We start from the raw sequence: 7,504 nt of genomic DNA, 5'->3' as shown, positions 1-7,504 counted from the left end.
AGCCTATTGCGGGCACTGCTACCATATTTTAACTATTTGCAGTTTTCTTTAAGGCTTCATTCGCTTTTGAATTATTTCCCTCGACGAATGAAAGCTTTTCATGTAAAGCTCTTCATCGCCCACCACCTGCTCCTCTTCAGAGTTCAGTCCGTTGGCCAACGAGTTAGCATGACAGGCTTCACCGAATGAGAGGTGGCGTAACTGAATCTCTGCGTAAACGCGGCCATCACTGAGAGAAGCCTCGAGAGAGAGAGAGAAACCTTTAATGTGTGATATGGTTCGGCGGGTCCCCATTCAAGGAGCCCATTCACAGGCAGCACAAACCGTTTACCCAATATTGGGAGAGAGTTGCCTATATCTGGTCTTATATAGGACCAGTGCTGATTTCATTGTGCCCATATTGGCATTTTCATTCAGTATAATATCCAACAATGACCCTAGTTATCCGCTATTCTCCTCATATTGCCATGCCCCTTTATATCATCTCCAACAATGGCTCTAAATGCCAGCTGTTGTCCCCATATTGGCAATGCCGATTCATTACACCAGCAATGATGGCACTGCTTGTCCACTGTAGCCCCCATAACGGCAATGCCACTTCACTAGACCTCCATCGATGGCCCTACTTGTTTGCTCTTATCGTCATATGGGCGGTGCCACCTCTTTAGACCTGCAGTGATGGCCGTACTTGTACGATATTTTATCTGTTTTCGCAATGCCACTCCATGACACATCAAATGATTTTCCTGCTTTTTTCAATAACGATTTTCGTCAAACATTCTTCGTTTTGATATTCGCTCATTTTCGGTTATTTCCAATTAATTGCCTTGTTTCATAAACAACAGCGTCAAACATTGTCAAACATCGTCAAACATCGTCACAGCGTCAAACATCTGCTACGGTCGTGCCGTACTATCTCATGTGTTGGGTATTACTTCTGAATCAGGAATAGCTTCATTCAACCAAGTCTCGGTTATGATTGTGATGTCAGCGTCGTGTGTGATAAGAAGACCTTCTAAGTCATCGCATTTATTCCATATGCTTCTGGCATTAATGTTCAACAAAGAAAAAGGGCCCGCAGCGGGGTGGACTTTGAGGCATTGGCTGGGTAACTTCAGTCTGCGCATGTCTGATATTTGCGAGCGTCCGAACATACGGGTCAGGGATCATTTACGGGCACTCTTTCCTCGAGAGTTTCATCCCATCGGAACAGTTTTCCGTTGATCTTTATCTTGTCAAAAAAGAGCCCGACCTTCGCACCATTTGGTTTTTGCTGTTGGGCGCTGTCCCGAAGCTTCTTACTCGTACGTATCGACTGAACCCGTGGCGAAAAGTCTTCCGAGATGACGTATTTCGTGTTTTTTAGCTTGCTGCAATTTTGAACGATCCTTCCCTTGTCCCTTCCCTTCAACAGTTTGAAGAGAGTTTTCTGTCTTTTCTTTGAGTTTTCTGTCAGTTTTCTTTCAGTTTTGCATGTCCGCTGACTGCTTATATGTAAAATGTTACATATACAAGCTCCGGCTGGTGGAGAACAAGCGCAATAAGTATGTATCGTTGTTAGCCAGTCCATGTGTATCAAAAGGCTGCTTGCAGCTTTGGATGAATGGTTGGCTGTTGTGGGCAAAAACATTGCAGAATACGTAGCATTGGGTCTGAAATAAAACTAGGAGGACCCGCCATCGCATACACTTACCAATGGGCCCTGCAAATAATAACCCACCTCTAAATGACATTTGCAGTACATTAGGGATGAATCTTGAACAAGAGAAGAAAAACTAGCACATGGGCCGAGTGCTGGCGCGAACGCAGAGCCATTATTCACAGACAGGCTGAACATGGGCATATTCCTGGCACAAACCTCGGGCCATTATTTCTAGACCAGCTGAATATGGGCACAGTGCCGGCATGAATGGTGGCCCATTATTATTAGACTGGCTGAATATGGGCATAGCATTGGCGCAAACGTCGGGCCGCTCTTGACACACTGGCTGCAAATAGGCCCTGCCCGGGCGTAGACTATGGGCCAATGCCAATCGTTAGACTGGCTGAGCATAGGTCCTCTGTCGTGTTGGCATGAATGAGGGGCCATTGTTGGAAAAAGTCTAGAAATCCCTAAATGCTAGTATAGGACCCATATTTATGCCAATTTTAGCCACTGTTTTGCCACTGTCGGCCCAATCGTTTTGTGCTGCTTGGGAGGTGATCTGAGCTTTTTTAGAGGTCCCGAATTTCCTAACCTCGGCGATGGTGCCTGCCCCCCACTGTACCAGCTGCCGAAGCGATTCAATAGTGTCCGAGTTGCTGACGATGGTGACACCGTGACAGACATCTCCGTTTTGTCGAAGGTATCCGTGCAGTGGAATTTCCCCATGCTCGGTGTGGTCCCCGAGGAGCCGACCAACCGCCGTCGGGTTCGGGGTGTGAATCACAATGAGGTTTTGTTGAAGGGATGGCCGAACCTTAAGACACCTTGCTACCTCGGACTCGAGGTAGGCCGTAATGGCGGCGTCGTACCGATTCTCTGAAAAGGCTTGGTGCAGCTACATATGTTTGTATGGCTTGAGCACGGCCACGAAGTCGTCTGGGCCCGGTCTTGGGAGTAAGCGAGGCTTCCAGTTAAGAAGGGCCTTGCCTTTGCGTCCCGCAGCGCGCGAAGCAGGAGGCTGCGTCTTGCCAGCCGGTGGGCCGGGGCCGGGACAGCGATGGACGGCGCCAGTTTCGCTTAAGTGAGCGGGCGGCGCGCGACCGCTTCGTTGAGGGCTTGGTTCCGAGATTTCAGAATAGCTGCGGACTTGTCACCTTGTGATGTAGAAACTATCGACCAGATCATTCCCTCAGGATCGTAACCCCTCAAGAATGATGCAGGGGAAGCCATGTTACCTCGGGAGGCCGGTTCCACAGCGCCGCGCGTCTGCGTGGAACGCCCACGCCGTTAGGCTAAACTGCGTCTCCCGGGTGGTCGGGTGTAATTAGGCCCGACCAAGACGTGTGGCGTCGCGGCTCAGTCGTTTCTCGGCTGGAGCCACTGGAGCTGGAGCCAATCTTGTTCATCCCTACAATATCGCTGTCTTTCGATGCAGCAAGCAATCTGGACCGCTTGGATAAAAAATTTCGCCAGGTGCGGGTGACAGCGTGGGTGCAACCCTTCGGAACCTCTTCGGGCTTAAGACGGCCAGGCAGCGGTGACCGGATCTGTGTGCGTCATGTTTTCTGCGGGTGTCATCCATTGCGTTGCCACGGAACCCGTACAGCTCGAGTGCCTGTGGTGTACTCTTCTGTGTGCTGTTGTGGTGAAAGAATGCTACGCTCCCAAAGACGCAACCTCCATTACGGCCTGTCTTTCTGCCTTTTCTCTTTCACTACAAACGTCCTTCCTTCTCTTAAAGCGTGGTTGAGGTGTCTACCGATAAGTGAGATAGTTACTGCACTCTTCCTTTCCTCTAAATTCACAATCACAACGGAGACGCACAACGGCTAGTTCAGGGAGCAGCATCACTGCAGCACATTCGTGGTCCCTTCGGCTGGCGTATGGGCTATTTTCAGAGGCCTCCTGAAGAATCCGAGCGATTTTTCCAACGGGCGAGACCGCGCGCCGAACGGGCGATGGTGCTGCGTCTATCCCTGGCAGCGCAAGAACCCACTGTTCCGTTCCATTCTAAGGCAAAGCTTCACCATCCTCAAATTTTATTAACTTTCACCCTTTTGTATAAAAAATGGAGCATTAGTTAATATATTTGCGCTCAACTTTTTCCTCCTCTTCAAAGGGAGCAACAAATTGCGTATTAAGAAGTAGGATTGTACTACAATTAGATGTGCTGCACTCTTGATGTAAAATTTAAGCAGAAAGCTAGTCGTTGAGAGTGTCGGTGATGCTTTCTGGCAATATTTTTATTTTATTCGTCTTCAACGAGAGAAGCTTTACTTTTCACTTTATTCTTCGTCAAGTTTACTTTGCCAATTATAGCTATGGTTTTTTATCGTTATTGTGGTTATTTTGTTTTCTTTTTTACTAAGCAATCCTGACATCCGGAACGCTCTGTAGCATGCCAGCTGTGTCTTGGCTCTGCTTACTGAAGGTCATCGTGTGTAGTTGCATGTAACCAGAAGAGTGCATGTATAATGTTTAATGGCGCTGTACTCTAAACACTACGTCTCGTTGTTAACACCAAGTAGTTAACAGTGATCATACTTTTAAAACCTAAGCGAAAATTTTGAGGTAACCGCCTGCTCTACCTCCAGCTTTGCTGGAAACAACTAATTTAAGCCCGTTTCGGTGGAGCTCTCTATAACTGCTTTTTGTTGGAAAACCTTTTTTTTGCAACAACAGCTTCTCAACCCGGAGAGCACATCATACATAATCCTCAAAAAGCTTCACGCCTAAACAGAAATTTTGGTAATTTCTCTCCTCCTAACGCTCCAAATTCCTGTTAGCAGAGAAGACAATCTTCATGGCTCGCCGCTTCTCGATATCATGCACCGTTTGCAGTAGCGCTCTTTCGGACGAGATCAGAAACTTGATTGATGTTTTTAGCAGCTCTAGGTTCCATGGCCATTATGAATGCAGCGCTAAAGTATATGAATGTAAGAAAGTAGATCATAAAGAATGTCTTTATAACCATGTATTCGAATACAGCTAGCAAGAAGGAGGCAGGAGCGTAGAAAAAAAGTAAAAAATTGCAGCCAGTAAATTATTGTGCAAATACATACGTAAGGACGGCCGACAAAATATATGTGTACATATGAAAAAACAATAAATAACCTCAATGAACCAAGATAATTATAAGGAGACATTTTACTAGTGCGTGCTTCGTTCATATGTGTGCACCAGCTACGAATTAGCCTGTAATTAAGCGAAAGAGATGCCATCGTGTGCGCGTTCGTTGAAAAAGAATGATTAAAGCTTCGGTCTGCGGAGTGTAAGGGAGGGCAAATTGGTTGAGGCAATCAGCAGAAGACGAATAAATCTCATTCACTGCAGCGTCAGGCGGAGTTATTTCAATACAAGCCAGCCTAGGGGCCTTGTCTTCCAACGTGTTACACCAAAATCAGAACGACTGTCCTTGAAGACCAGTTCAGCATCAAGGAAAAAATTTCTTTTTCATTTGTTTCAAATTCCTTTGTTGCGACAAATGTTTTCATTAAATTATATTCACAGTAGCTGCAAGGACTCGCTGTGGTGACATTTAAATTATGTGAGACTTTTCTAAAGTACTTCCCACGGCATCCACGTCGCCTTTCAGGAAATTGTAATGTGGTATTATAAATAAGGGGCGACACGAGCGTGAAGCCTTCCCAAGTGATGAGCGCTACATAGAGGCTTAATGCAGAAAACGATGGCTGCTACCCAAGTAGCACAGGTTATCGACAAAATGTTGTATGTATATTGACAAATGTCGGTCTTACAAAGGACCGGAAAGAAACCATCCATTTGCAATATTGGGCCGATTGTAGGTGCAGCTTCGGTACCGTATCGGACGGAGTCTATATGCTTAAAGGAATCTCTATCCAGGCTCCATGACACTAGGCATTTCTCGATGGAGCAACGGGCGACACACTGGTCTAAGACAGTGCTGAATGGACTCGTGTACGAGCTGCTGAAAATGCTGAACGTTCTGCCGCTTGCGTCTTTTCATCTGCAGCAAGTCACTTTCTGCTCTGCAGCATGACAACTTTCTGAAATACATCATTCCGTGGCGGCGCTGAATTCACACACATTCTTTATTAAATCTTCGTGCAAAGCGAAGAAATAGCGTGTTTGAGCCACAGTCTCGAGAGACGACAGGCTACTTGCCATGATAGACATCACATTCTGGGATCCGGTTCATAGTTGAGGGTAAGGAAGTGCAACGTTGTTAATATACCCTTCTGACCCTTTGAGTAGGATAGAGGATCGAATAATCTTGAACAAGTCATTGCCAAGCACTGAAAGAAAGAGAAAAAAGCGCAACTTTTAACCAGCTTCCTTGAACTTACACAGGAGGAAACGTTGAGCTAAACGGCTCTGAAATTAGACATTCTAGTGAAAAAGCATTTAAGCAGAAGCAAGCATGGGAGCTTGCAGCAAAAAAATCAGCACAAAAGAATCCGGGCACAAAATTGGTCTATAAACGTGCTCGAAAATATAGGTGCCCTTACATTCCTGGCTAGAGCAGCCTTGGTTCAATCGTCAGGCTGGAGTATAGACTAAAGTAATGTACGATTGCAGCGATAACCTGCGCACTTCGCTTAAAACCAGCAGCAGAAAAGAAACAAGCACTACGAAGAAACACGGAAACGTTGACGAAGCTGCACTGACAACTGAAGATCTATTCGGAACGCCGCCAGAACAGTCAACACCTCGAATGATTTCTTATCGCTATCTGTTTGCACCGCTGCGGAGGAAATTCACTTCTTTCCTGGATAGGCACACTGAAGGCGAGCTGATGCATTGTTCTCTTGGACTCACGGACTGCCAAGGCTGCCAAGATTTCTCGAGTCAGCTTGTCTCGGTCCTTTTTCAGTACGTGCACATATGTAGAAAAGCGGGGGTTGTTAGTTTTTTTTTTAAGTTTTTCACAAACCCTGCACTGCACTGCTAGGTTAGTGCTGCTCGGCCGTTAGCGTGCTCTCTTGTTCTGTCATTGACACATCTCACCGTATGTCCGACATAAAGGTTTCCGCAGGATACAGGGATGCGATAAACGACGTCTTGAACGCATTCAGCGTACTTCGTTCGGTGTCCGGTCTGACAATCGCACTTTTTCAACACCTGCCCGTTCACACGCGCACACATGCTTATTGCCTTGTTTGGCGCCATCGACATCGGCATCGAGATCGTTTCCACGGCGCCAGTCAAGGCATTAAGCTTGCGTGCATGTGTGAACGGGCAAATAAAAAAATGGTATTGTCATACCGAACACCGAACTCGTCAGTGCGTTCAAGGTGCCGTTTATCACATCCTCTTATCCTGTGCAAAGCATTATGTCGGACCGACGGGCAGATGTGTCAAATGACAGAACAAGAGAGCACGCTAGCACTAGAGCACGGAAATCTGGCACTAACCTATCGGTGCCCTGGAGGGTTTGTAAAAAATGTAAAAAAAAGTAAGAAGCACCGCTGATCTAAAGGATGTGCAAAAACTGAAAAAGAACCTCAACACCTCGAGCCAGTTCTTGTCGTGAGCTGTTTACACCGCTCCGCAGGAAATTCGCTTCATTCCTCGATAGGCATGTTGAAGGCGCTTTAATGCATTGTTCTCCGGATTCACGGATAAAGGGAGCTTTTTTTAGGTATTGGGGTAATACAAAGTTCTTACCCTTGAGGCAGGGCAAATAGAGAAAATATGTCATCCTAACTAGGGCAGCGACGGTGCCGCAACAGTGGCGCGTCAGCAGTCGTTCTCCGCAATAACATTCCCAGAAGAACTAATGGCATTTCCAGAATATTTTACTATAGCTAAACGTCCTGTGACATCATAATGTAACGCTGCTGTGCGGGAAGCGGAGGAAAGTAAAAAAAAATAGTT

Source organism: Amblyomma mixtum, chromosome 10 (assembly GCF_055824585.1).
Source record: "Amblyomma mixtum isolate Tamu chromosome 10, ASM5582458v1, whole genome shotgun sequence".
Taxonomy (NCBI): Eukaryota; Metazoa; Arthropoda; class Arachnida; order Ixodida; family Ixodidae; genus Amblyomma; species Amblyomma mixtum.
The sequence above is the reverse complement of the archived record's forward strand: the minus strand, read 5'-3'. Positions refer to the sequence as shown.